The sequence below is a fragment of the Colias philodice genome, chromosome 15 (assembly GCF_061535455.1).
Source record: "Colias philodice isolate Cphi_HAF_F1 chromosome 15, ilColPhil1 Martin Lab GWU primary, whole genome shotgun sequence".
Lineage (NCBI taxonomy): Eukaryota > Metazoa > Arthropoda > Insecta > Lepidoptera > Pieridae > Colias > Colias philodice.
The window spans coordinates 6,490,744-6,503,556 of NC_143100.1; the positions used below are offsets into that span (position 1 = coordinate 6,490,744).

Here is a 12,813-nt window from a genome sequence, read left to right on the forward strand (position 1 = left end):
AATAAAACAACAATATTCGTTTCTTTTTGCACTTTATTACAAGCCAGATTTAAATAAGCGAAAAGGGATATAGCGTGCGCTGCAGGCCAGGAGTGTTGGAGCGGTGCCGTGACACGAGTTAAACTAAATTAATAAACTTGCACCAGTCTCTGGCTTTATTAAAAAACACTCATTAAAGCAGAGAAAAAGTAGGTAAAGTCGCCGGCGGGGACAGCGCCGCTAATTGCGCCGCCTTTATTGCTTAAATAAAGTTTTAGTGGGGGAACACAAGTTTTAATTAAAAATGTGAGAATAGTTTTTAATAAAGGACGGGCTCGGAGCGCGTATATTGCGAAACTTTAAGCGATACGCTTAGCTTACAGGAAGTCCGGTGATATTGCGTCTTGGGCTCGGACCTACGCTTGAGCTTCGCTTGCAATCTTGCTCTACATTTTAATATGAAAATAATTACTGCGATTTTCTTTTCATATCACGCGCATGACAATTTTTGTGATATTTTAATATGAAACCCACAGTTTTATTTATGTTATGTCACGTCTGATGCATCAATAAAATGACAAATGGCGCGGGCAACAGGAGAAACTAATAATGGCCGTGATTTACGTCCGCCCTTGTTATTACGACTCATGTGAAATGTAATTTCGGCATACTGCGTATAGTGTACGCACACAAGAAGCGAACGAGTGTGCAATTCGTTTAATAAAGGAGGGACACGAAGTAAATCCTTCAATTTCGCCGGCACACAGCGGCGTATTCTCGTTAACCGTGGCAATAAGTTAAACTGGCGGCCCGGTACCCGCGCGGCCGCCGCGCCCGCGTTTCGCGTTTCAGGAAATTAAAAAAGGTCTTGAGGCACTATGTCGAACCGCCAGTTTCGACGTCACGTATTCTACATTAAATTCGAGACACTAATTACCCCGCATGTAACGTTGAAATGGAATAACGACTCTCGGTATCACGCGCTCTATTCGCTGTTACAACCGCATCGAATCCCTGTACATTTTAATGGAAGGCGACGTTTTTATTGGAATAATTCAATTTAATTTTATGACTTGCAAAAAAACGTACTTGTTATTTTTCTCCTTCTTGGTAATAAGCTGGATTTCAAATATTAGATTTATTGTTAGGTTAAACAGTAGATAGCTCTACATTGCACGAGGAATGTAAATTGACATTCTCTTAACAAAACCGGTTAATATAAAATACTATCTGAATTATGTATAATCGCTATTGTTCGTGGAATTCACTAATTACGGAGACTAAGGGACTAGGAAGGACATTATGAACCATTTCTTATTTTATTAAGTTCATAATTGCTTTTCTCATCGAAAATAAGACGTGCATTTTAATAACGTACAATTAATAATGTAACGAATTATGAATGATAATATGTATTTTAATAAGCACATTCTTAGTTTTTTTCATTATTAGTAAGGGCAAGAAACGTTGAGAGAGTTCTATAAAAACATTTGAAAGTGCCGTTGTACATGGCTTAAACTTTATTGCTTATGAGTAAATCGTTAAGATTGATTAAGATTGCACGCAACAGTATATAACTAACTAATATGTGAAGTCCGACAATTTTAATCAACAGACGTAGTTTAAAGTCAGCAATAAAAGCTTAATTCAGCAATCTTCGCCTGAACCGATGTAATAGCCGCAGTGTAATATCTTTCGAACAAAGAATACACACGTACCCTTCCCGACCAGACTGCACTCCCAATTAGATGTTCGATGAAACTGTAATCAGACGATGGTCGGATCCGGGACGTAATTAAACGGCGCAAGCGAAGAGTGATTTATTAATAGAAAAGCTCGAGCCATAATGAAATACTGAGCGGACAATGGCGGTGAGGGCGGCCCACCCGTGGAAATTAAATTCTCAACGACGGTGAACGAACATTCTGACGTTCGCTCGTCTTAAGAATCCTGCTGACCACCGGTTGCTTAAAAATTTACACGGATCACAGTATCGAATCCATTTCTCTAGAGGTGTGCGACGGGGGGACATATGAACCAGCATAAATTTGTAGACGGTAAAGTAAAGAAGATTGCTTTTCCACAAGGGGTATGAAGAAAAAGGTGGAATTGAATTTAGATAGCAATTCTTAGAATTCTGTTATATCTGGCTTGTTTATTTGACAACATAAACAACTTCGTCGGCTATTGTTATATTTATAATATAAACGAGTTAGGTACGTTATTATTCTACAGCTTTATAGATAATATAAATTCAACGGTCAATATTTATTCGAGTATCACGTTACGGATCTGTAATAAAAGCATAATATAAAGCACTTGAAAGGCATTGTTAGTGTACTTTTCAAATTAAAGCATTAAAGTGTTTCGACCCCATCATTAGATTAGAGTGTTGTTCCATTCCACCCCGCGTTCGGTCGCCCGCCCTCCGGCCCACACCACGGCGCTCTGGGCGCCTGCATTCGCCAGTCGACGGCGACTCCGGCCGACATTCCGCTGCTAGTCGTTGATCAGTGAGCACGTGTGTTTCGCTCATTTCGGTCCGCAAACTTTCATCGTTCGCTCAGTTCGCTGTAAACATTTTCCACGCTTCACGAAAGCATTTACAAACTATTTTAACTCTTTGGGACTGTTAATATTTGCCGTGTAGAGCGTGAGCCCTACGTGACTCTACTGATAACTGATTGATAAATAAAAAGTTTTGTGTATTTGTATTTCGTGATTGTTTGGTGTTAAAGACAGATTGGATTTTTTATTACCTTACTTGTGGGTTAATAACGCAAGACAGAATTATTAGAGGTATGTATGTTTTTAATTATATGTTATAATATTTTTATCTGATTTAATATTACGAAAAAATTATCGTTATATTTAGTTAGTTGTTATAAGTACATAACTGATTTTTTTAATGTAACCTGCATATGTACTGAAAAAAATCTTCATAGTTTTAAAAGTACTTAAAACTTTTCGAAAGAATTGAAATTTAATATTTTGTGATATTTTTATGTACTTTATGGATGGATTGCCAATTTCCTATATTCGATCACCCATAGGTGAGGACCTGAAAAAAAATGTTAAGTAATTAAAACATTTTATATTGTTATGAATGTATTGATGAATATGAGGAACATTTAAGAAGCTTTAAAATCATAAATTAATACGTAGAAACTTCACAAAAAAATGTAAAACATACCTACTTTATGTGATGTGTATGCCGTATGCGTCACATTTAAATGCTTGTGTAAAGAAGCTGTCACCTTGAGTGCCACTTGCTTAATTTTTTATAGCCACCATTAAATGGTTAAATCACATCACTATGGGAGCGCTAATAAATTGAACTCGCGTAAAATTACTCTGTTCGTCATAGAGAACGAGAGCCGAATACTTTTCGCTTCGTTTCTTAAAAGCTCCTTAGCAGTTAGCCTGATGCTTAAAATAAGTTATCACTTATCAGGTATCACATACATTCTCTATTTTTCGCTATTTATCAGCATTTCAAATAATAATATTTTATATGATATTCCATATAAATTAAAATATGTATATTCAAAGAAAGCTCTATTTTTATTCATTCAACTTTAAATGCTGTTTTAAATATTGATGTAAAAAGAAATTAATTAAAATTCACCCGTAAATATTATAACGAAGATATATAAAACATTCATTATATCCAACATTTATCCAAATCATCATATCTGCAGATAATTTATGAATTTAATGGCCAAAATTATAATTTACAGATGGCATAAAAACTGTTATTTTCTCAAAGATTATTATGTTTTATATACATACATACCTACATAGAATTTGCATGTCCTTCAAATTTACACATGATTATTTGAATTTTATTTAGGAATATCTCAAAATATCACAAATGTGATTATAATTTTCAAAAGCTTTAATCCTATAACAATTCCATAAAAACCAATTACATTGTCAAGATTGACATCTTTGCTGTACCAAAACAACAGCCCTTGTTAGTAAAAACAAAAAAAATATACTGTTCGCATGTACACGGTAGTAGGGGATTAGCGAGGTGTCGTATGCGATCCCATGTCACTGTATAATGATGCACCGCCACGTCTGCCTCTTGTTATGTTACTTATTGTACCTTAATTAAAGCCAGGGTTTACTAGCTATCGTACAGGTGCAGACGAGAATACTTTTAATGAGAACAAAATACAGCAAAAGCAACCGGGATGAACATAACATCGGACAGATAACGCGCAGAAAGGTCATTAAAATAATTTTAATTCGCTTTGTTTTTACAACAATGTTTTGTACGTAGGTATAACGAGTATTAATTGAAAACAAGTCCGTAAATCTTATAGAGAATGACAAAACAATAAAAAATTATCGTTCTTGAAATACAATTTAAATGTCATACAAGTAACAATGATCAAATTTATCAATTTAATGATATTACGTCATTAAGCAACGACATAATGATACCTTCCAATTAACCAGTACGATGGTTACTTTTTTAAATTAATTGACAGCGCATTAATTAAAGGTAGTCCCATATTGAGTATCACATTTAAGCGAGGTCTCAAAGTAATTTGGGTTATTTTAAGAAAACAATTAAAAAATAAAGATTAACAATTTGGATTTTATACACTATGTATACTTATACTTAATTTTCAATAAAAGTATATTTTTTAAGTTATTGATTTCATTTTTATAATGAATATAAGGCTAAAGAGTACCTACCCATTTGTTTGTTTTACACATACATATTTATTTACCGATGTTAGTCGTATCAGTATTTAATATCTATCAATAGAAACATATTAAATAAAGCAGCACATTAAAGGTCTTAAAAGTAACAAAGATTAACATGAAACTGAGTGTAATTGGCTTCATTAAATAAGCTTCAAATATAATTGAAAGTAGACTGTTTCTATACAATAGAGGATAAGGTAATTACAAGATCCAATTTAGAATTGCCAACTCTACACTTTGCTGTTAGTTTGAAACAAAAGCTTAATTAATTAAGTCGAGAACAATTAAGTTCAGTGCCGTAATATTCTCAGCAATTACGTGGAATTCGATGTATTTTGTAGTCGTCGGTAATTGCCGACGAGTCTCGAATCAGATTGTATCCGACACTAATACAGCACACATCCATTAATTAAACAGTGAACGCAAACAACGGGCTAATTGGAAAATGTAATAATTAATTAAGAAGCCTGATACAGAAGTCGATTAATGTTTATCTCATGTAATAAATATATTCTTGAGTAATCATAAACAATTCTTGTGTACAATATGGAAAATAATTTACATGCTAATTAAAGATGCGCAAGATCATTACACAACTTTGCATTTATAAAACTTATTAATAAACTGGAAAGGTACATACAATACCTGACTTCAGTTTTTATTTTTTATTTAATTATATACTTACGATTTTGACAGTAAAAAATAAAAATCTTAATTTGCCTGTCCCATAAGGACTAAAGAGAAGCCTTAAAAGTTTTTCCTACATATTTTTTTTATTTTTCCTACAATTGTATGTCCTCAGCAAATATTCTTCAGCGTAATTCTTGACTCAATAATAATTAATTAATGTGTAATTAATGATCATTGAGTGTAAGTAAATACTCCTAAAAATAAAACTTAAAATAAGACTAACATTTTTTAAGGCTATTTGTAAAATAGGACTCCTAAAATAAACATATCAAAATTATCCATTTTACTTCTTGGTAAGAAATAAAGAATAAATCTTTCTTGTCGATTAAGAATATCCAAATCCATACGATGGCAAAAATTGTAGATTTTACACTTTCATGGTAGAGAATACCTACATTTTTTTTAATTTTAGGCTTTATACTTAGTACATAATATTATACACCTATTCTACATCATGATAAAAATATTAATTGAGAAGTTAATAAATTTCAAGTTAGGAAATGGGTGAGTACTTCGCTTATTTCATTGAGTTTGATGCAATATCAGGTCAAGGATAGCAGATTCATGTAGCGTTCATTAGTCTTATGCTGCTAATACCGCGGACCCGATTTCAAACCGATCGGAAAATTATTATTTTTTCCTTGTACCTATTGTGTGTAATAACATTCGGTATTAAAGTAGCATTCATATTCCTAATTAGCAGTTTCTATGAACCTGTATCTTATGTTCAAATTATTATAAACTATCTGATCGTCGTTTATAACAATGAAGACGTCAAGGGCATATTGATAAAAGGAATATAGGTGAGTCGCAGCTATATACTGCGCGATAAATCAGAGGTGTGATGTCAGCGGGAGCCGGGAAGGCGCATGTAACGAGCGCAATTCCGGCAATACTCCCAATGTGCGCCCAATTATGGCGAATGTCGTCCGCGGCCCGCGCAGGATGCCCTCGGAGGAACCTGGACACTCCGCTCGACCAAGCTCGTTACTTTCCCGCTCGTTAAGAATTGTTTGTCCGCCTATGTAAAATGTGTTTATTTGCCCGTACGCTCCCGGCTAAAAAATATATGAAAAGACCCTTTTAAGACTTTTAATGATTTCCCGGCAAAGGGAAATTGGGTTAGTTATTTTCCCCGGGGTTGCCCCTCGTTAAGTTTTAATGGGGTAGCTAGCTACGACGTAATCAAACGTGCTTATTTAAGTTAACGACGTTTACAGGTTTGTGTACTTTGTTGTCAATAGAAGTTATGTCTTTGTCGTCGCTAACTAGATACTTCATTAAAAACGAAGAAAGAAGTCTTCGTATACATAGTATGGGAATATTAATTGTTACGAGACGAGCTCACGCCATTAAAGGGGTATGTAAATAAGTAATGAGTTAGACTTAGAAACACATGAGTTTCCGTCGCGGGCAGTACCGGGTCCCCGTATAGGCAGAGCGCCTAATTAATCTTCAGTAAAATGTCGACACCGCTTGTTTTTGCCAGGAACCCGGCTCATTAGAGCGACGAGGCATGTTGATTACATTTTGCAGCGCTTATTAGCGCAAACACTCATTAGAGGCCACTATTGTTGTAATTAAACAACAACTAAGTGCGGTACGGATCGGAGCGCTCTTATCGACGCGAAATCACCTCTATCCAGTCGCAATAGCGCTTTGTTAATTTTGTATCGTGACTGGCGATAAAATTGCTCGAATTTAATTAACAAGTCAATGATTACACTGAGTATAGACCCAACGAAGGGGGTAAGAGTTCCGGTGGCTTCTGACATGAATCCATTGTTATGGTGCGTTGTAAAAACTGAAGGTTTGTTTGAAGTGGTTTACACAATTACGCGAAGGTACTCCGTTTTGTACGACGCTGGCGCTATGGCGGGCGTGAGTTTAATTGGACGACCGAGAAGCGAGTGGCGCAGGCTCCGGTGTTCGTCCCTAACACTTCTAATTGGCTCGCCAACACTAACAAGAGTGCTTTTCTCTAAAATGTTTACTCATCGTCATTACTTATAATAGGGATCCAATTCTCAACGACGCGACACCTGCTCGCCGTTTAATTTGTTTTAGATTTAGGGACTATATTATAGGCACGAGTATTATGAGTATGAAGGATCTATAATTCTATAGGTATTGTTTTCAATTACATGTAATAAAATTAAATTTATAGAGACTTTTTTAAATAATATTTCATTAATCGTAAAATATTTAAATATTAATTATAGAAAAACGTTTTAAACTTTTTATTAACTAGTTTTCATTAATATAATTCGGTTACCTATCTTAATCTCGAATTTTAATATTCCGAATATCATAATCCAGAAAACGTTTGGACATTTGTTCATAATCCCGAATTTTAAAATTTCGAAGTTTTGTTTGCCATATAATCGCAACTCCGAATTTCATTTGTCCACTTCTTTATTTGTACGACGTTTTACAATCCAGACGAATGAGTTCCAGACATACGAAATCTAAATGCACAAAATCCAGATGACCGTAATCCATATGCACGAAAGCCAGATTTTTAAAACACAAATTTTGGAAATACAGTTAATTGATATCCAGACAAACAATATCCAGATTTTTGAAATTCAAATAAACGATATCCAGCAAAACGTAATCCTTCCAGGGGGACGCAGCACGAACCTAACCTAACCTTCTGAATAGATTTTAACACTTTAACATTTCTGTAATGGGCAAGTAAAACAATAGCGAGTCGGTTCTGGCACTCGCCGGCCGCTGCCGCGGCACGCTCGCTTCGCTCGCTCGGCTCGTGCGTAGGGGGTCACAGTTCAAACCTAACCTAACCTACTAAGTCGAATTTGACACTTAAACCGTTCTGAAATGGGCAGGTAAAACAATAGCGAGTCGGTTCTGGCACTCGCCGGCCGCTGCCGCGGCACGCTCGCTTCGCTCGCTCGGCTCGTGCATGGGGGGTCACAGTTCAAACCTAACCTAACCTACTGAGTCGAATTTGATACTTATACCTTTCTGTAATAGGTAAGTAAAACAATAGCGAGTCAGTTCTAGCGTGGGGGTCGTAGTTCAAACCTAACCTACTGAGTCGACTTTGACACTAAAACCGGTCTGTAATAGACAAGTAAAACAATAAATTTACTTACTGACAATGTTTATTTTCAGTCGATAGTAAAGGTATAATCACGATTGTATGGAAATCAAATAAAAATATTATGAAAATCTGGCAATAGTTTATCTGTTATACGATTATATGGGAACCAAATAAAAAGATTATGAAAATTTGGCAATAGTTTATTTGGAAAATGGTACGATGGGAAACAAAAAAAAGTATTTTGAGAATCTGGTATAACTATATCTGGATTATGAGAATACGGGAAACAAAAAAATACTTTTTAAAAATCTGGTTTTGGTGCATCTGGAAATTGATTCATCTGGGAAATTAAAAAAGGAATTTTAAAAATTTGTCATTCATTACATCTGTCTTTTAAAAGTTCTAACAACCGTTTTCGGGGTTTTAAGATTCGGGTAATAGAAATTCGAGTTTTTAATAGGTTACCATATAATTCACATTAAAAAAATATGTTAATAGACCTGAGAAAGTTATGTGGTTATTAACTTAAATAACTACTTAAAAAATAGAACAAAACAATGTAAGGGTATTTAAAATGCAAATATTGTAAGTAATTGTAACACTAATGAGCAATTATTCAAATTAAAACAGTAATGAACACGTATTACTTGATTCGTTATCGTTATTTATATTCGTTGAACGTGCTTTTAATATTTATATAGTTGTCTGTTAAACGATTTTGTAAGAAAAAAACATGTAAAACAATGACCAATTTATCTGCTTCAAAAATTTAAAATTAACAATTTAAAAACTTTTCAAGGAATTTTCTCGTGTATCAGGAAGTTTCATAAGAAGCAATAATAATAATTATTATTTTAAATGTAATGGATTTTGGAAGGAGGATTTTGAACTTGTAAGGACAACTATTGCATTATAAAATATTTTAAATGTAGGTAATTTAAAATATGATATTTTACGATGATTAATTTCCGCTTCTACACAAACGAAGCTGTCGTTTGTGTAGAGTCGCTATAAAAAATATTGCCTGTTTGGTTTTCAAGAGTACCTTCTCTAAGATTTAACTATACACTATAAATAAAAAGATAACTTTCCTTTTTATAACATATTTTCTTATGGATTAAAATTATTGAATAATATATTGCTTAATTTAAAACTGCATAATGAACAACAAACACATTTCTCTTGATCAGTAACTCAGCCAGCACTCGGGAGTTACGCGTCAGAACACTTCACAAGGCGGATATGAGCGGCTATTTAATTTCCGCGCCTTCAATGATCGTTTTATATTCATCTGTGCAGCTACTTATTATAATAATATCTCATTAAAAAATATTAATCTTTCTTTTTAAATTAATATTATTTATTATTTATTTAATTTACTTCTTTTATTCGATAAATTATTATTTTTATTTCTATTAAGTATTTATTAGATAAATCTTTCACTATGCAAAATTGTCCATATTAAAAAAAGGTTTTCTTAATAATGCAAATAACATAATAAATAATAAATATATTGATACTACATTCAACGAAAATTATAATGATCCAACACTTCCGAGCTACAAAGTTCGACTCGTTCCAATTCCCTAGAGAAACCAGTGTGAACCGGGCCTAAGAGCTATAATGCTACAGAAAAACTTCCTCAATTTAAACGTAGCATGCTATTCAATACCAGTATCTCTAATTCTCAGTTCGATACACAATACTTTCTTGCAAAAGTTAAAGGTAGTCTTATGTTTTGAGTGACAAATCCAATTTTATTCTCGACTGCCCCGCCTGCCCGCCCCCCGCGGACCGATCAGACCTTATCCAAATTGGATCTTGAATAATAAAGAATCGGGGCGATTGGATTTTATTCCTTAAATTCAATTAGCACACGAGGGTCGTGTGTGACTGCAGAAGCAAGATAGAGGCACATTATCGTATTAAAAGGGATCCGTGGGTTTTATTTTGTTAAAGGGATATAACCCTTCGTAATCATAACTCCAAGTTATTGTACTCTACTAGCTCGTAAGTCGTAGGATTTATAATCAGCCAGAATTCATTCAAATGAGAAAATCCCTCAACATATACTTACTTATTAATTACTTACCCTGCTTTTGTTACGTTGAAATTATAAATATGCTTTTAGTTTCTGTAAAATGTAGATTTTTATAGGTCCATATATTAAACCTATGTAAACTTGATTTCTCTGTTCTAAAGATACAAATAATAACAATATACTCGATGCTATGAGTTTGTAATTGTATGATCACAATTTAAATATGCAGTAAAAAAGAAACATTATTACTTTAAATTAATTACCATAAGCAGTAAAGATATGCAGGATAATATTGCAGAAATGTTGCTTTAATTTTAATCGAATTGCAAAATTAATATTAATGAAGAATTTAAATTGAAAATGCAGTTAACTTGGAATACATTAATGTTGTTAGTCTATAATTTGATATTAAAGTTGTCCTTATAATCTTGACAAGGAAATCGACTTATAATGAAACATTTATTGATGCGCTGTTTTTAAGATAGAAGAGATACATGTAAAGTTAATTAGATTTCGAATACGTGGGAAGTAACATGACAATCGCTGCTTGACTGAGCATAAATTAATGATTCTCTGCTTTCATTAGAACCCACAATGTGGTATTTAATTCATGTGATGGCGGCTTCATAAAGCGATTATTTTATTGTTTGTTTTTTACTCTTTATTTAAAGTAAACTTTTTTTACGGAAAATTTAATAAGTATCTTTTTTAATTTAAATATTAGTAGGTTATTTTGTGTGTTTTGATAACTATAATTTTAGAATCATAAAATAAACAACATAGAGGAAATAATAATTAGGGTTTGGATCAATTTTACAGTTACAATGGAGATAAATTTAATTAGGCAATAACTATTACATTTAGAAGCGCTGATGTTTTCAAATCGTTAAAATTTAATTAAATTTACTGTAAACATCGAACAATCAACATTATTAATGGCTACAATATCAAAATTATCACGGCAATAATGGACGCATAAAAAGCTCTATCTTTATTAATTTTACTCGACGCATCGTCGACCTACGCCCATTAGTTTAATGTATAAATATAATAAATTGCCATATTATCGCTTCTGCGTTTGACATAAACATCGAAATCTACTTTAAGTAATGGAAACGATTTAATGTATGTACCGGCGGGCAGAATCAGGCCGACAACGATAAGACGAGTTTGTAGACTACGTTTCCAGCTAATATTTTGTTATTAGCCAGCAAATAAAAAACGTTTAAGCGATGTATTTAAATATTTAAGTATCACTAATTGCTACCGTTTATTAGTAGATACTAAACAATCAACAATTACATTTATATTAAAGGAAGTACACACAACAAAGTTTATAATAAATGTGAGACATAATAATTAAATTCATCGAAACGTATTAAAGAAAAATAACTTTCGTAGAACCAGTTATATCGAGACCAATTACTATCAAATTAACAGTTGCGCAATTACCTACTTTCAGATTTCTTTCAAGTTCCCTTGATAATAAAGTCGCTGTAAAAATAGTTGAATGCCACTAATTAAAACCGTATGCTTAATGCGAGTATAAAATGTTTTTGCTCATTAATATTACATTCACGACACAAAAAAACATATGGGCAACACCAGTAACAGAAAAACATTGAACATGTTGCTTACATTAATGGTTTATGTTTATTTTGTTAATGAATATAGGGATCCGAGAAAAATAAACATACTTTACACGTTATTTTCTTGTTATTGTAATAACTCGATAACAGCCTTTTTGAAATCATTCCATTAACATAATATGCCGCAGTATATCTTCACAAACGATCCATTATATTTAATTAAAGATCAATGGAAATAAAATAATGCAAAAGAATCTCATCATTATCACTTTAACAACAAACGAAATTCTGTTTTTTGTTCATTAAAAATTACTATCTTAGATAAATATACATACTTTAGTAAGATTATGTTTAATAAATCGATTCTCTTAGACAATAAAATAAGTAAAAAAAATCGATATTAACTCCATGTTTTCAAAATAATGTTAGTAAAAGCGTTGGGTTGAAGCTGAAATTTAAGTGCGCATGTCATCGCTTGGTGTTCCATTTTAAATTGACTGTCCATCAAAGCGTGTTTCCATATGATTTCATTTCCAGCGTAACCACTGAGTGAGAGAGAATAAAGTGGATGTGTAACATACATTGATGATTGTGAGTGCTTTATTTCGGTTACTACATACCTAATGCATTCGATGTATTTTTCCAATTTATAATCAATATTGATCTGTTTAGCTATTCATGATTTATTCTTTTTATACGAAGTGGGGATACAAAATTAATGTTTA

The 12,813-nt window shown here is 33.0% G+C and overlaps 1 protein-coding gene across 1 annotated transcript in view; it reads left to right on the forward strand.

Annotated features, from left to right (window-relative positions):
* The first annotated feature begins 2,444 nt into the window (after positions 1 to 2,444).
* Positions 2,445 to 12,813, forward strand: part of LOC149482272 (LIM domain only protein 3-like) — a 30,588-nt gene continuing 20,219 nt past the window's right edge. Inside the window, exon 1 of the mRNA XM_089704418.1 lies at positions 2,445 to 2,778. The gene's annotated coding sequence lies outside the window, so the exon portion shown is untranslated. The remainder of the gene's footprint in view (positions 2,779 to 12,813) is intronic.